General features: G+C 42.5%; 1 protein-coding gene across 1 annotated transcript in view; it reads right to left on the bottom strand.

The window, feature by feature from the left end:
• Positions 1 to 13,819, bottom strand: part of SRPK2 (SRSF protein kinase 2) — a 307,162-nt gene extending 293,343 nt beyond the window's left edge. The window contains exons 1-2 of the mRNA XM_077835698.1: positions 13,754 to 13,819; positions 13,572 to 13,644 (exon numbers count right to left, since the gene is read on the bottom strand). The gene's annotated coding sequence lies outside the window, so the exon portion shown is untranslated. The remainder of the gene's footprint in view (positions 1 to 13,571; positions 13,645 to 13,753) is intronic.
• Between the last annotated feature and the right edge of the window lie 3,905 nt (positions 13,820 to 17,724).

Here is a 17,724-nt window from a genome sequence, read left to right as displayed (position 1 = left end):
TTTCAAATAATGTTCTCATTTTACCACCAGTGGTCCAGGAGATATAAAATTTGCACATTTAGCATTGATATATACAAGAGATTATGATGAGAGTAGAACTAAGATCTCACGAGTCTAAAAATATGTTCTCCCTCTGACAATGCACATAAATACTATTAATTTTAAGTTTTCTGTATTTAGAGGAAAATATAACCCAAACAGTTTTACTGCCAATTCTGACAAATATGGGATCTAAATGACCGGTTTGCAAAAAGCCTATACCTAAATTTTAAATTTGTCTTCATCACACAAGAAAATTGAGTATTCTTTTTCTACATATTGAAAAATAAAACTCATAAATGAAATACATTAACTATTTTATTTCTCAATATTAGTACACTGAGTGATATCATTTGACTTTTTGCATCATCATGTTCTTGGGACATGCACAATGGGTCTTCAGTCTCCAATTCAGCATTCTCAATTACTGCACTGTAGTCAACTGTAATCACCTCTCAATAATACATATGCACCCTTATTATTAGAAAACAGGAAAAAAGTGGATGAGCCTCCCGAATAGATAACTTTACCCTACTTTCTAGATCGGGGGTGGCCAAACTGGCTTGTGAGCCACATGCGGCTCTTTTACAGTTAAAGTGTGGCTCACAGAGCCCCCACACACACACTCCACCTACCAGACTGGGTCAGGGGAGCTTGGGACCTTATGCCCAGCAGGGACGCGGGACTAGAGGCTTCAGCCCCGCAGGGAGCTCAGGACTTCAGCAGGAGCAGGGCTGAAACTCCAAGCCCCTGCAGGTGCCTCCCAGAGTGCTGAAGCCCCGATTCCCAGGAGATGTGCCCTGGCTCTCGAACTTCTGAAGATTGTTGTATGCGGCTCAGAGGGTCAGTAAGTTTGGCCACCCCAGTTCATGACGGTCTTATTGAAGACCGCATAGCTGAAGAGACTGGGAATGGGAATGGAGTATTTTACTTCTGGGTCACTGATTCAGACTGGCAGGCCAAAAGGAATTCTTTAATAGATGTTTGGTAGACCAGATTAAACTAACTGATGCTCTCAGCTTAGTGCCTAGTAGACAGGTGTCCATATCACAATTATCACCATCAAAATTGGCACTCTTGTAGTTGACAGTCTCAGTGGAAAGGCAAAGGAGTGAATGGATGTGCAAGAGACTGAACTCCTCTCTCCTAACATTGGTGGTCATTCCACATCAGAAGTAAATCACACCATTGGATCAATGCACAGCACCTTACAGTATTATGGCCTGTGCTATGCTAGTCTTGTGGAAAGCAGAGTCTACTTTCATGGGTATTAAGTCTGAACATAACATGAGCACTCAATTCATTTCAAATTTAAAAGAATTTTGTCTTTCTTCACTTATGGAGGAGTTTTAAAACAATGCACTGTATGGAATATGTGGGACACTTTATGATATTATTGATTCCAATATTATAAAATTGCAAGGAATCTGACCCAATATGCCGTGTGAGGTATCTGTGAAAATGTTATAATTTGCCAAGTATGATAATCTTGTTTATATGTTTGTACCGCCTTTGTATTATGAATTAAAAGATATGTATGGTATATCTGTATTTCCAAACTTGTGCTGTGTTTCTGGGTGACACCCTCAGATTGGCATCAGCACTAGGCCTGCTTGATGGCCCATCCAGGGACATCAGCTATACAATGAACCCATTGAAAGGAGACAAGGATTACACCTTATGGGTCAGCAAGCCAAACAGGGGCATGCCTATGTACTGAACTCTAAGGCCTTTCAATGCCATATGCTGTGAAGCTTGTGTTTGGGACACAGGACATACAAGCCACATGGCAAAAGGAATATAAAGGGCAACTGCATCCCCTCCATTTTGTCTTCATTCCTGCTTCTTACATCTGGAGCAACTTTTCTACAAATAAAGCTCTGAACAAATGACTGAATGACCCATCCTAGCTGTGGATGTGTTCCAGAAGGACTTTCAAGCCAGCAAACTTACCAATACTGCTAAGAACCTGATGTATGGATTTTGAAGTCTATATGTATCTGATTGCTTTACCATTAAACAACTCTCTTCCTGTTCTTTCTTTTTTCTCTATAATAAACCTTGAGTTTAAAGGATTGGCTGGCAGCATGGTATTTTGAGTAAGATCCAAACTAATACTGACCTGGCAACATGACTGACCCTTTGGGGTCAGAAGAACATTTTGGTATAGTGGGCAGAGTTTTTAAACAACTTCTCACTGTACTGGACCTAGGACCTGATTGAGAACCAGAGAATTGGAATGCAATAAAGGGGGCTGTGTGATTTTTATTTTATTTTTTTAAGCTTCTTGATAACCAGTGTGGGGGGGATCAGGAGCACAGTTTGTGACTGGCTATGGAGTTTAACTTCAGTGTTACCCACCAATCTTGGGAGTATCTGCTCTCCCTTTTGCAGCCTGCCCTGACCTTGGCATTTCCAGTGAGGGCTACCCCAGTCACCTGTTGTGTCACACACAATACCAAAGCCCTCTTAATGTTAGCCCATATCAATAGAAAAAGTTCTGACTCAATAAGCAACTATATGTGTAAGCCCCTTCATTTTCAGTTTAAACCAATTTTTACCAAAAAAATCCCGGATTTCACAGAAAAGTATTATTCTTTTTTTTCCCCAATTTTCACCTTTTGTATCATTCAAAGAAGATATATGAATTACGATAATACATTAGTCTGTGTGTATATGCGAAGACGCCTGTTGAAGTAAGGTTATGTATTCGTCTAGAAGATACAAACAAACAGGCACGCATGCAAGCTCCAAAGTGCATGCGCATCTGAACGTACTGATGAATCTCAGACCCATCACGTACACATTTCAAGCTGTTAGCAGATTACAGTTTAAAGATCTGACATACTAAAACAGGAAGAAAATGAAAATCTGTATCAGAAGATGTTTCAGAACACAAGAAAATATTTGAAAGTTTTTAAAAAAGGAGAAAAGGATGAAGTTGAGTGTATGCGCTGCAAGTGGTGTGGCCCAATTATTAAATGTAAATATTTATAGACTAACAGTTCTAAGTCTACAACAGTAAACTGTTTATTCAAATGAGAAGTTTTATTTGGGGATTAGAGAAATATTGTTTTCTTAAACTCAGAAATGGCATTATATTTTGAGTTCTGTTTTACCTCTACAGCAAACCACATTGAATTCCATTCATCAAAGCATAATCTACTGAATACTTTTTCCCCATCCTTCCATCCACCAAAATAAACCCCAATATTTACTCAGAAAAAATATTAATAGTTTTTTCCACCAATTTTCACCTGTTTTTGTTATAGTAAAAAAACTACCGATAAATTCCCAGGAAAAATTAAATAAAACAGAAACCGAAAACGAAGGGCCCTATACATGTGATAGGGTGGAATAGTGGTGAAGGTCTGCTGAAATGCACAGTTTGTTAGTTCAAGGTTGAATTTGGCCCTTAACTAACAGCATGAGCCCCAGAGGAGGAGAAACTTAAATGTGCATACCCATAACCCCAAAGAGCCACAGAGAGGTCAAACTACTTTGGAAGAAACCCAATTTGAAAGTCTGGGTAATTGGCAAAATGTCAAAGCTCCTAAAGACAATCAGATCCGTGGTTTGAGAATAAAATTTTCTCTACTATATTTAGAGAGTATTAAACACACTATGAAACATGCTATGAAAATTTTACTTTATCTGATACTGTTTCCTGCATTTGCCATATATACAACCTTATTATAGGTTATATATTCTTTTGTAAGAAAAAGAAATAGAAAAAGAGCTTACATGCGTGTTATATAGTAAGTGCTGTTGTAATTAAAGGTAAGCAAGTAATTCAGACTAATTTGGTCTGCCTTCAATACATCTTACCTAAAGAGAAACAAGAGGCCATTCAGAGGGACACTGTCATGAATAACAAAAATAAATATCAGCTGTGAAATAAAACACACATAAAACTAAGAAATCTGCCTAAGTACAAAATTTTCCAAAAAACACTTACTTTGGACAGTTCCAGCACGCACATTCATGTTTCCTTATACACAAGCCTAAACTTTGCTGAAGCAAAACACTACTAAATTATGTCAATGTGAGTTTCTCTCTCACCTTTTTCTGGAGCATTTAACAGAAAATTACACATTAGCTGTGAAAATATTTCTGAATATGCAAAGTAGACAAAAAGCATACTAATTAGCCATTGATATACTGGTCTAAAGTAAGAGGATAGGACCTTATTATATTTATGATCTGAAACTGTATAAATTAACACCTTATTCTGCTCAAAGTTCCATAACAAAACTCTCACAGGATTACTCAGTTCTGAAGTTTTACAAAGATATTGACTTCATACTGTAAGATTTGTTCCCGGATTAATATTTTTCTACAGATTTTACCTTTAAGAATTTACCAGTCTGCTCCTGTATTATGAAGTACATAATTAGTAATGGAGATAATGAAAGCATTAGTAAGTGTGTAGAGTGGCTCATAGGTCAGTCTATTTTTGAAATGTGCCAGCTTAAATTTTACATCAGTATTTTAACTCACTGATGTATAAACTGTGTGGAATATTCATACTTCATCTTAAAGATTTTTAGTTAGTTATGTAATGTATGTGTCAGGGTTAAATCACCTAAGTCAAATTAAATATAATTCTTTTGTGCCAGAATAAAGTAAGTTATACACAAAGACTATGTTAAAGCAATAATTAGGTTGAGATTTTAATGAAGGAAAAGTCAGGAAATTCAGAATTAAGGATCCCACAGCAACTTTAACTCTACTCCACTATATAAATGCATACAATAAGACATTGTTTCCCCTCCTTGAACAGTCTGGAAGAGAAAGAGCCACAGTGCAGAGAAAAGAAGGAATGCAGAAAAATACATCACGCTGGACTATAAACTCCTCTGGTAATATGCTTTCAGCACTTGTAGCAACCTTTAAGGGAGGCACAGCACACAACAGGCGCACCTCAAGCATATAGGGCCACAAGCTCAGCTCAGTTCTCTTCTCTTCTCCTGTTGCACTTTGCCACAAAAACATACAGCCCACAAGGGGCCACCAGTAGCATCCCCATGTAGCATGTCACCTTCAGGTGAGTTACAGGGGAAACAAAGAACAATCAAAGATGACAAACTGGAGGGAAATATATGAACAAAGATGAGACAAGAAGGCAGAAAAGGAAAAATAGGACTGGAAAGGACCTCCCAGGTAATCGAGTCCTGTCCGCTGCTACTGCAGACAACCCAGTAATATAATCCCATTTATAAATTAATCAAATTCCATTTTAAAACTAGTTAGGACAAGGCCAAGGGAGAAAGGGAAAAGTGAAAACGGCAACTGTTCCAAGAAATGGCACAAGGGAGATGCAACTCTTTTGAACAATTAACAGAATATACTTATAATATGGTACAATTTTTTACAGTACTAAGCTTTGTGTTTGCTAGTTTTCAAATAAGTGATTCCAATATTACAAATTAACACGCAGATTTTGTAAATGCACAAATTCTGGCTTTTATCACTGCAGCAACAACAACAGAAAGATTACAAAAAACAAAAACAAAACCAAGGACTTCAACAACCCTGGGCTATAGTCAATGCATGGTTTGCCAGAATTCTAAAATGATAACGAGACACTCAATACCATAGTTTAAAGTCAATGTTATTTTCCTATCCCTGAGGACAAAGAAAAACTCAGTCTCCTGTATCTTAGAAAAGTTAGTGTTTTTACTGATAGCTTTTTAGATGAGAAAAACTGTGAAACAACTACAGTCAATAAGCAGTTTTATTTCTCAAGAGTTAGAGATTTCTTCATGATTGCCTTTTTACAGGCACCCTCCAAATAAGATCATCTCAGAAGTGACACTAAACATGACATTTTAGTGAAACACATTTGTCCTTTATCCAGAATTTCTATACCAAATCAAAAGTTGCCAATTTATTTCCTGAAAAGGGACAAGCATGACATGACAAAACCTAGGGGTACATTTCTAATGAACACACTGAGTTTCAGCAACCTGACTCCCCACTATTATCAAGAACAGCTATTGGCTAAAAAATATGCAGTGCAGTAACAAGATACTATTTGTATAGAGTACCTTTTACTAACCTTAAGTACACATTTAGTCTGAAAATCTCAGTCTTCCCAAACAAACACTGCTAGACAAAAATAACGAGGAGTACTTGTGCCACTTTAGAGACTAAGAAATGTATTTGGGCATACCCTACAACCTATCCTGAAGGACGATCCCTAAGGTCTGTTAGAGTGAGGAGACAGGCCAGTCCTCGCTTACAGACAGCCACCCAACATGAAGCAAATACTCACCAGCAACTACACACCACACAACAAAAACACTAACCCAGGAACCTATCCCTGCAACAAACCCCGTTGCGAACTCTGTCCACATATCTATTCAAGGGACACCATCATAGGACCTAATCACATCAGCCACACCATAAGAGGCTCGTTCACCTGCACATCTACCAATGTGATGTATGCCATCATGTGCCAGCAATGCCCCTCTGCCATGTACATTGGCCAAACCGGACAGACTCTACACAAAAGAATAAATGGACACAAATCAGACATCAAGAATTATAATATTCAAAAACCAGTTGGAGAACACTTCAATCTCCCTGGACACTCAATAACAGACTTAAAAGTGGCAATTCTTCAACAAAAAAAATTCAAAATCAGACTCCAACAAGAAACTGCAGAACTGGAATTAATTTGCAAACTGGACACCATCAAATTAGGCCTGAATAAAGGCTGGGAGTGGATGAGTCACTATAAAAACTAATCTCCCTATACTAATTTTCCCCTACTGTTACTCACACTTTCTTGTCAATTTTTGAAATGGGTCACTCTGTTTACATTGGCCTCATTACCACTTCAAAAGTGATTTTTCCTCCCTCAATATTCTACTGTTGACATTAGCCTGCTTCCACTTTAACTGAATTGTCTCGTTAGCACTGACCCCCATCTTTTCATGTACTATGTATATATACCTGCCCACTGTTTTTTTCCAGTCCATGCATCTGATGAAGTGGGTTTTAGCCCACGAAAGCTTATGCCCAAATAAATTTGTTAGTCTCTAAGGTGCTACAAGTACTCCTCGTTGGTTTTGCTGATACAGACTAACACGGCTACCACACTGAAACCTGTCAGTGCTAGACAAAAATTTGTCAGATTGCAATTTTGCCATGTGACAGTACATATAGATTGTTATGTTACAGTAAGGTATGTAATATTTTAGCCCATTCTTGCCCTTCTACCTTACCTTCCATACACCATCTGGACAGTAACTCCCAAGGGTGTGGCTGAGATGCCAGGGGCACCTCGCAGTTTAGATAGTGGCAAGCGCAATTGCTCACAACACCAATGCTCCAGAAACGTTAACAAAGCCACTCCTCTTTGAACTTTTTAGAGGGATGATGGTTCGCAGAGCCATGAGGAGGAACCAGAGTATAGTTAGGGATTGTATGGAAAAATAACAGGGGAGAACAGGAGGTTGGGTAAGTCAGTTGAAATGGACAGAAGCTGACACCAACTGTAAAATAAAGAATTAAATTTAGGAATGGATAGAACACTGAGCACACAGACTAAAGTTGCGGGGAGAGGGTAGAGAAATGTATACATTTATAAAAATTGTTTAGCACAGTGGTGCCCTAATGCTGAGTGTGGCCTCTACAGACTACTACAATACAAATAATTATTGAAATGATAGTATGGGGGAAAAAGTAAAAGATGAGAGCTAGGCAGGATTAGAACCGGGGTAAAAGGATACAAAAATAAGTGATACATCTTTTTCTCCAATCCTTCATTTACATTTGGTTATTTTTGTGAGGTCCTCTGAGCTGTGCTGCCTTATTTTATGTCTTTGAAGATCTTAGCACACTTTTAAGTGTTATAACCACTGATATTCTCAGGGGAAATATTATAATAGAGATGTATATAAAAAGGAAACAAATACGGAGTTAATTTCTATTTTCCATGAAACCAAGCTGGCTGGTATTATGTTTCCATCTTTTAACAACAAAGTCCCACAACAGCTGTCCCATTCTTTTGCACGAGATCAGTGTTAGGCTGGCCAACCTATAATTACCCTGATCATCCCATAAGTCCTTTTTAAATATTGACATAACATTGGCTTCCTTCCTCCCCAGTTTTTCACAATTCATTAAAAATTAACATTAGCTTTCCAGAGAGCACCTCAGCCAATTCCTGTAAGACTAAAACATAAACTACTCCTTCTGATAGGCCGGGGCTACTTTACTTTATGCTGAATCCATTGTCTATATCTTTTTAGATGACCAGCCCTTCAGAACAAAAAATATCCCTTCTTTTATATTTGCATAGTACCTACCACGCAGAAGGCAGTCCAGGAGACTAAAATAATAGCAGAAGTAGGAAAATTTTTATTGGACACCTCTTATCTCCAGAATCTCTTTATTTGGTCTAACAGATCATGAAAGATCATCTTTGGAGCATGGTGTAAGGACCATCTCTTCTGGCTGAAGGGAAGGTAGGGGGAACCTTATTTGACATTGGTCAGTACAATGTGGTATTTTTCAGTGCATACGGCTTCAGAAAACTTGGTCTTATCCGTTCTTCCATTGTGCTGATCTGTTTACTTTACGTGTTTCTCCAGGGTGGATCAGCTGAGTGTACAGGATCTGTTGCATGAGGCGTGAAACGTCCACGGCTGTGATGGGGAACATTAGTTGAGGGTAAAAGAAATCAATCCATCCTGCGCACCATTGTGTGCCTCAGCCAATGTAGACCAAACCCCAAAATAGTATTCATGCAAAAAATTAAGGATATTTTTAACTAAGATAAGTAAGTTTTTAAATCAATGCAAAAAGTCAACTCTGTTTACAAACAGACCAGACAACAATGGTCTGAAGTTTATTGCTCCTCAATTAAAGAAGCAGGTTGCCACTGGAGGAGAAAATGGAGACAGTCAGTAGCATGAAAAGATATTGTGGATCTTTTCCCTCAACCTGATAGTAGCAGAATGGTGAAACAATCACTTCTCTAGCTATGCCTGTGACTTAACTAGACAGCCTAAGCTTTGTGATTAACAGCCTCTCTACCACACCAGAATATCAACAGAAACAACATGTCTGGAATTTGGAATGAAACTTTTATCTGAGACAAGACTAATCATGTAGAAGAGCAACTAACATGCACAATATGGAACATTTATCATTGAAAGTGGGAGCTCTTTCAAAATCCAGTTTTCACACTTTGTCTTGATAATCTATGTAAGGCCATAGACCGTTCTGCTTCCCATCCAACCCCCTTCCTCTACAATCTAAGGCAAATTTTATTGAAGTGATCAAAAATATATTTTCATATTGTAATAAGCAAACTGGCATGTGGCCAGAGATAAAGACCTTATCTATTAGAAAAATTAAGAATTCATGAAAGATACATTGGCAACCACCTTATTTTATCTACTGCACATTCCACAGCTTGTAGTTCTTGAGTGTCCAGTGGTTTAAAACTTGCCATTGCTACCCACCCAATTTATTTTATTTGAACAGAGGTTGTGAGAGACTCTCCCCCATTCCATGATACTCTGTTGTAGCTGAAAAAAATAAATAAATGAGAAGGGCAATAGCTTCCACTCCAGCTGTCCTCTTCTGAAGGGAAAAGGTAGAAGAAGGGATTACAGAGGGATAGGAGAAACTCCTTTCAAAATCCATGGTCAGAACCTGGCCATGTGGTTTACATTATTTTATAGACTTTTTTAGAAAATAGCATAGGAAAATAAAATAGAGAAATCAGAACAAAATATGGGACACACCACTGCAGCACACTAATGTCTCCTGCCCTTCACCATGATGGATTCACCCTCCAGTCCAACTGCATGTGAAAAGGATTACAAATTGTACTTCCCTGTGCCTGCAAAGGCAAATCGAAATAATGCATTTTTAGTGGACCTATGCTGAACCAGCCTGTAGTTGTAAAAGCAACTGTCCTACTGAAGACAACAGAGAGTTTTACATAAATGTAATGCAATTACTTCAGATTGAACCTTCTGCACGGCATATCTCTTTACTAATTTAACTATTTAGTGCTTGATGAGCAGGTTCTCACAGTTCATCACAGAAGCACTGGATGTTGGCAAATTCTGACTTCATCAAGGAATTCAGAGATTGATGTCTTGATACCTAAATCACTATATTTAGTTCCAACACACCTACCTGACAGTGGCCTTATATGAAATGTTACAGCTTCTGGAGCATTTCCTATTTCAGAAAGCCAATGGTTGCATCCTGGAATGATTTCCTAGGATGAGACATTGAAAGTCTCAGCAAACAGAACAATGCACTGCAACAGACCGTGTGCTGCTTTTTACTGTATATTGCATGGATTCCACAAACAACTTTTGTATCCACGTGCTAAACTTAAACACCCAAGTTTGAAAATTTTGTCCTTAGTATACTGCAGGACTACAATAGGAGTACAAGGCCTTACAATTCAGTTGAATGTGAGAGCCAAACAGAACCCAGCTGTCTCTTCCACAATTGCGCTGGCTCTGTAATGTTGAGAAATAAAGAACACTAAACAAGTACGTTTACTACAAAACAGACAGGGAGAAGATCTGTTGAAGGCATCATTTCACAGTCCCTTTCCAAAGCAGACCTGCAGTTAAACAAAAACTGTTTCACACAAAGTTCTATCAATGGCTTTGATGACTCCCTTGCCTCACACAGTGGGATTTATCAATGCAATTTGTATGTACTGCATACCAAATCCACCCATTATTCTGAGATCCCGATACTGTAGTGTTTGGGTTAATAACAAGCCAAGTGAATGTGAAAATCCCCACAATGTATTATTATTATTACCTGAAATCAAGTTGAATACTAGCTTTAACAAAATTTTGGGAAGAAACTACACAATAGTGTTCAAAAGAGCTACATGTCTTTCAGAATTTTACGTTAAGATGTTATATTGTTACCCAAAAGAGTAAACCAGAGAAAAAGGACTAGGTAATGTAAAACGGGTTAAGGAGACAAGAAATTATACACAGTAGAAAAGAAAGGAAAACTGTTTGCTGTAGCAAAGCCACTGTTTCCCAAGGCAACAGAATAGATTGGGGCACTGCATCTGGAAATGCCAACTCAGTATGGCGAGTGGCCAGGAACAGACTGTGTCATCAACTGACTGAACACTCATACCTACCAGCACCCAGTTTGCCCCGTGGTTTAACTTTAAAAAAATTCTAGTTCTGTGCTCAGTAAAAGTATGTGTTAATATAATGTCATTTAATTAATTCATTCACCAAAACAAAGTCACAAGGCAGCACTCACCAAAAGCGTACTAACCATTGCAATTTTTTTACTGAAGCATCAGTTAAAGTTATCCACTTTGTAGTTTTAACATCTAAACAGATATTGACTAATGAAAATCGTAAAATGTCTACACAATGTCAAATCATTTCTGAGAAATGTGTGTTTCTGAAGTGACAAACAAAAGCATACAAACTCTATGTAAGATGATCACAAATTTTCCTTCCAAAATGTTTTTTTGGAAATAATGGACCCAACCACATAGTACAACTATGCCACAAAACTTGGTTTCTTACATTAAAAAATGTTTAATATGACTGAAAGCACAATGCTTTTTTCACACACAGCATTGGAAACATACAGCAGAAGCAGAACAGGATGAGGATGCACCACTACTATCCACATCTAAAGAACAACACAGCAAAAGTTGTAAACCTCTGCTGCTTTTACCCATCCCTGAAAGGGCAGGAAAAGATTGCACCAGAATGATTGAATCTGTTTCTTTATATCTTTCTACATAAATCCAGAAGAAAAAATGGGGATGAGATGGATGTCCTGGGAGGAGACCCATGGAAATATGGCCCACTGGGAGGAGGGTGGGGGGCAGATAAAGAACATGGCAAAAAGTAATCTAATAAATACATGCGAAGTCTGATGGGATTTTAAGGAGAAGCCCATGAGGCTGTGGGTTATATAAGGATGATATGAAGAGCTGGATGGGGGATGCCATATATATATGGGAGGAGCATATATTCTAGTGGGTCCAAAGGGTAAAAGGGGCTATAGGGAGAGTAGGTATCCCAGTGGGTCCGGTCCTCTGGGCAGATATAGGGAAGTGTGGAGCGAGTTGGTATCCCAGTGGGAGTATTATGGCTGGCGCTGGGAGGGGACCATCTCTCCTTGTGTGTCCTAGAAGGAATTTGGGGAAGAGGGGGAGATCCAGGCAGATCTCAGAGTTATGGGAGTGATCTGTCCTGCAAAGATGAAAGACTGTCCAGGGGTGTCCTGTTCCAGCAGAATGAGGGACAGGTGCACAGGAAGAGGTACCCTGTCCCAATGGGCTATGTATACAGGGTACCCCCTGTTCCAGCTGGATGGGGCAAAGGAGAGGATCTCTATCAGTAGGATATTAGGGGTAATGTGAGGGCCAGCAGGGGTCTGTTCTGGTGGGAAAGGTGGCCCCCAAGTCAGGAGGGATTTCCCCCCTACAGGACACGCGAGGGGCGGCCGGGCAGGGAGAAGTGTGCCCAGGCGGCATATTGGAGGGTCCCAGAGTGGCTGTTCTGGAGAAATATGGGGGTGGGGGAAGGGGAATCTTGGGAGAACTCTTTTCACAGGATACTAGGTGCTCGTGGGGGGACTGTTCCAGAAAGACAGAGGTCTGTCCCAGCAGAATACGGAAGAGCCTTCCCGAGTAGGATATGGGGGGTTCCAAGGTCCCATGGGCAGGGGCTATTATTAACAAGGGAGATTATTCTAGAGGGATATGGGGTGGCTCGGAGGCGGCTGTCTGGAGGGATATGTGGGAATGGGAGCCTGGGGGGACCACCCTGTGCAATAAGGGGGGTCCCAATGGTGCCCTGGCAAGATGGAGGGGCTGTCCTGGAGAGGTCCCGTGGGAGGTCTATCCCAACAGGATATGGAGAGTCCTGTGGGTGGGAGGCTTTCCCAGAGAGTTGTTGAGGGTTCTTGGGGGACCAATACCAGCGGGATGGGGGTCCTGTAGGGGGGAAGGCTGTCCCAAAGGGATGTCGAGGGTTCCTGGGGGACCCGATGACAGCAGGATATAAGGAGTCTCGTGGGGGGCAGGCTGTCCCAGAGGGATGTCGAAGGTTCCCAGGGGACCCAATGCCAGCGGGATGGGGGTCCTGTAGGGGGGAAGGCTGTCCCAAAGGCATGTCGACGGTTCCTGGGAGACCCGATGAGAGCAGGATATAAGGGGGCTCGCGGGGGGCAGACTATCCCAGAGGGATGTTGAGGGTTCCTGGGGGACCCAATGCCAGTGGGATATGAGGAGTCTCGTGGGGGGCAGGCTGTCCCAAAGGAATGTCAACGGGTCCTGAGGGAGCCCCATGCTGGCGGAATATGTGGAGTCCCGGGGGGAGGCGGTGCCAGAGAAGTATGGGGGGTTCCGTGAGGGGGCTGTACCCAAAGGATATATAGAGTCCAGATGTCCCAACCCGGTGGGACAGAGGGAGTCCCGCGGGGGGTCCCGGCGGAATGTAGAGGAATGGGGGGCCCGGCAGGTTATGGGGGAGCCGAGGCTCCGCACTCACTTTTTGTGCTTGTCCCTCCTGCCGGCCGCCGCGGGCTGCTTGGGCCGCCGCCTCCGGGCCTGCAGGGCCAGCACTGGGGAGAAACGGGCACAGGTTAGTGGGCGCGCGCGGTACTTTCCCCAGCCCCCACCCCCGAGGAGCCGCTGCCGCTGCCGGGCTCCCGCCGCCGGCCAGGACGGTACCTTTTCGGGAGCTCATCGCTCTGCCCCGCCGCCGGCCCCTCACCCGCAGCCAGGCGGGTCCGAGCGCCGGGCACGGAGCAGGAGCAGGAGCAGGAGCAGGAGCAGCAGCCCCTCCAGCGAGCGCGCAGGCGCAGCCTCCCCCCCCCGGCAGGCCCGGCGAAGGACAGAAGGGGCGGGACGGTGAGAGGGCGGGCAGGTGCCGCCCAGGCCACGGGTCTCCAGCGCCCTCCCTTCCTTGCTGGCTTCGTTAGTGCCGCCAAGCCTTGCCCAGGGTCCCGGGAGCGACGCCTCGCGTCCCCAGCGGGGGCCGGGGCCCTTTGCGCTGGGCACTGTACACACGGTACGAAGAGGCAGATCCTGCCCAAGGGACCTTACAAACAAGGCAGAGGAAAGAAGCCCAGGCTGCTGCGGGGAAGCTACTCGCCCCACCTGGCCCATGGGCTCACAGCCAGGAACAGAACCCAGCTCTCCCACCAGCGAGCCTGGTACTCTGGCTGCTGGACCCCAGTGTTTCCCTCTCTTCACCACTCCCTCCTTCATATTAGAAGAGGTTCTAAGCAGTGCTCTCATATTCATGTTTCCTAACACCCTCCAATATATATGCCTGCAACCTTTTTTGTTTTGAGAACCTCTAACACCTTCATTGCTTACAGCTGGACTTGGATTTTGGCAGGGGAACTGCCCTGAGGTCAGAGAGGTGCCTTTTGCTAGTAAGATGAGAGTTGGCCTAGTTATAAACTGTTGAAAATTAGCCTTTTTCTCTATGTGGTTTGTGTAGTAGGGCTTGATTTAGTAGTATGCCCCAAACCCTGAGCTGTGTGAATGCCCTCAGTTCAGTATTACACATACACAGCTCAAACACTGCATGAGGCATAGGCGCCGACTGCTACTGGCACCGGTGAGGGCTCCACCACCCTCTGCTCCCAGCCCTGCCCTAACTCCACCTCTCCCACCCCCATTCCAAACCCTTCCCCAAAGTCCCTGCTCCAACTCCGCCCCCTCTCTGCCCTATTCTGACTCCTTCCCCAAATCCCCGCCCCGGCCCCACCTCTTCCCCTGAGCGTGCTATGTTCCCACTCCTCCCCACTCCCTCCAGGAGCTTGCTACAGCTGTTTGGCAGCAGCAAGCTGGGAGCTGGCGGAGGAGCAGGGACGTGGCGCGCTCAGGGGAGGAGGTGAGGTGGGGAGCTTGCTTGCCGGTGGGTGCAGAGCACCCACTAATTTTTCCCCATGGGTGCTCCAGCACCTATGGTATGAGTCACAAATTGAACTGGGAACTCCTAGGAGCAGAGGGTCCTCTCAGCTGCTGCCAGTTTAGCTGTGGTAGTATGACAGGGAGAGAAAAACCCTGCCCATTTCCTTCTTGGGATATCACATGAAGAAAGAACTGGACAAGAACCCCAAAAGAGGAGACCATGGTGCATAATGGAAGTTGTAGTCTGATGAAACAGCACAGCTTATAGAGGAGACTGGGAACATGGGGTACATGGACTAACACTCCCATAAGGCAGTGTGGTGGCATTTCTGAATTTAAATCTTTTGGTTTTCTATTTTTTGCCAAAAAGTCAAAATTTTCCATGGGAAAAACATTTGTTAAACAACTCTATTCATGCATAAGTCACCCACTATTTCAAAGTGTTATTCAACCTCCTCTAGTGGGGCAGGTTCATGTAGCAAAACGTCTCCTCTGTTAAAAGAAAAGGAGTACTTGTGGCATCTTAGAGACTAACCAATTTATTTGAACATAAGCTTTCGTGAGCTACAGCTCACTTCATCGGATGCATACTGTGGAAAATACAGAAGATGTTCTTATACATACAAACCATGAAAAAATGGGTGTTTACCACTCCTCTGTTACACTCCCATGTAATAGTTAGCCAGTGGATCAAGTGGTGGAACTCTGTACTGTACTACTGAAGGTTCAGTATTCAGACACTGCTGACACATGATGGGGGACAGCTCTGCATAACTAAAGCTGATGCTGATCAACACAAGATCTGCCACTGCCAACAATACATGACTTAATCAGAGATGAAGTACCCGATATAATGTTAATCAATGAGACCTGTCTTGATGACACTGCAGGCCCTGTGCTAGCCCCCTCACCCCTCGCCCCCAGGATATTGAGTACACCACAGATCTAGATAGGATAACAAAGCAGGTGAGAACTGCATTCATCATCTCTGCAAATATCAAAAGCAAGAGAGGTGCTTCAGGTGACATAAAACAACTTAATTTTAATTCATTCATCTGACAATAGAAACCAGAGCCAAAGCCAACATAGATTTTATGCTTATTTACAGACCACCGCAGAGAAAAAGATCCATAAAAAAGTTCACTGGCAGCTTGTCAAGTGATGGTGAAATACCCCACATTTGTCATCCTGGGAGATTTCAGTGCTCACACTGACAAGGTTGCAGATGCAAAACCCTCAACATTCATCTCACTTGTCCCACTAGGACTTTCACAGGTCATCTCTAGTCCAACGCACACAGCTGGTCAAACCCTGGACATGATCTCCAGCCTAGATATCATGATAGAAGACATTACAACCCAGCCAGTGTCTTGGCCACACCATCACCCCATTAAGGGAGTGGGAAGAGACCGTCTAGCACCAAGAAAGACCAACGATCCTGATTTAACCTTAAGGACTCCAACAAATTCCAAAACCTGCCAAAGGACAATGAGTCAAAGACTTGGTGGAACATTACCATTCTACAGTGCTCTCAGCCATTGACACACTGGCCCTACAAATGGCCCCTTCTTCGCCATCATTCACACAGATTCCCCTTGGTTTTCAGATATTCTGTGTGGGTGAAGAGAGAGGGGCAGAAACTGAAGCACTGGTGGCTGAAAACAAAGGCTGATTCAGACAATATGAAACAACAAATTTTTCAAAGCCTATGCTAAGCCTGTATTACTGGCCAAGAGAATTTTCCTATTGGTCTCTACTGAGGCTGCCAAATCCTGCCACAAGGAGCTATCCACAGTGGTAAATTGCTTCATTAGTCCTGAGTGCCTACACTCTGCATCAGAGCTTAGCACCAAGCACTGCAAAGAACTATCATCCTACTTTGCTGAAAAGATCACGCACGTTCAGGAAGCCTTGTCAAACAGAGATAGGTCCTCTCGGCATGCACCCATCCACCAATAGCCCATCTGCATTCTCAGAGTTTAATACATCCACTCATCAAGAAGTTCTGGATACCTCTGTTACCCTAACAGCATCACAATGCAACAGCAAGCTAATACTGATCATTAATATTATTGTGTGGTATATGTATGGAGGATAATTACAAACATGCAAAATTATGTTATCAAACTGTGCCTGCCAGGAAGGGCTAAAGTTACCACATTCTAGACAAAGAAATGTGGTTCTGCCACCTTGAAGGTATTTCCAAGGTACATCAACAGACTGGTATGCAATTTACATAGAAGGTAAACAGGACCATCAAGCTGATAGGGTGAGGAGACTTCCCTCTGCTGTGATGCTCAAAGGTTGAGTTTTCAGAGAACAGATCAATTTGCATTTTAGCAAACACCTGCAGGGGAATAAACCAACATGGAACTTCCTTCATCACCAAACTCCATGTTGTCTTCCTCCAAGTTTGAATGAACTTTACTTTGGGGGTTAATCTTTGGAAGAATCCATTTCAAAGGTGCACAGAACCTCAGGTTATCTGTTAAAGATGACAAAGGAACCGAACACTTTGGACTTTGTGGGAGATTCTGAGCAAAGGGGTGGTCAGCCCTCTAACTGGAAGGTAGATTGGTAAGGAAACTACCTTGAATGAAGGCTGTACCTAGTTTTGTTAAGTCTTAGCCTCTAGAAAGCATTTGTCACTTTTATTTGCTTGTAACCATTTCTAACTTAATATTTTAACTGAGTGTAAAGGATAATCTTCTTTTGTTAATAAATTTGTTTTACTGTTAATCTAAACAAACCCAGTGCTGTGTTTGATTTAAAGTGAA

Source organism: Eretmochelys imbricata, chromosome 1 (genome assembly GCF_965152235.1).
Source record: "Eretmochelys imbricata isolate rEreImb1 chromosome 1, rEreImb1.hap1, whole genome shotgun sequence".
Taxonomy (NCBI): domain Eukaryota; kingdom Metazoa; phylum Chordata; order Testudines; family Cheloniidae; genus Eretmochelys; species Eretmochelys imbricata.
The sequence above is the reverse complement of the archived record's forward strand: the minus strand, read 5'-3'. Positions and strand labels throughout refer to the sequence as shown.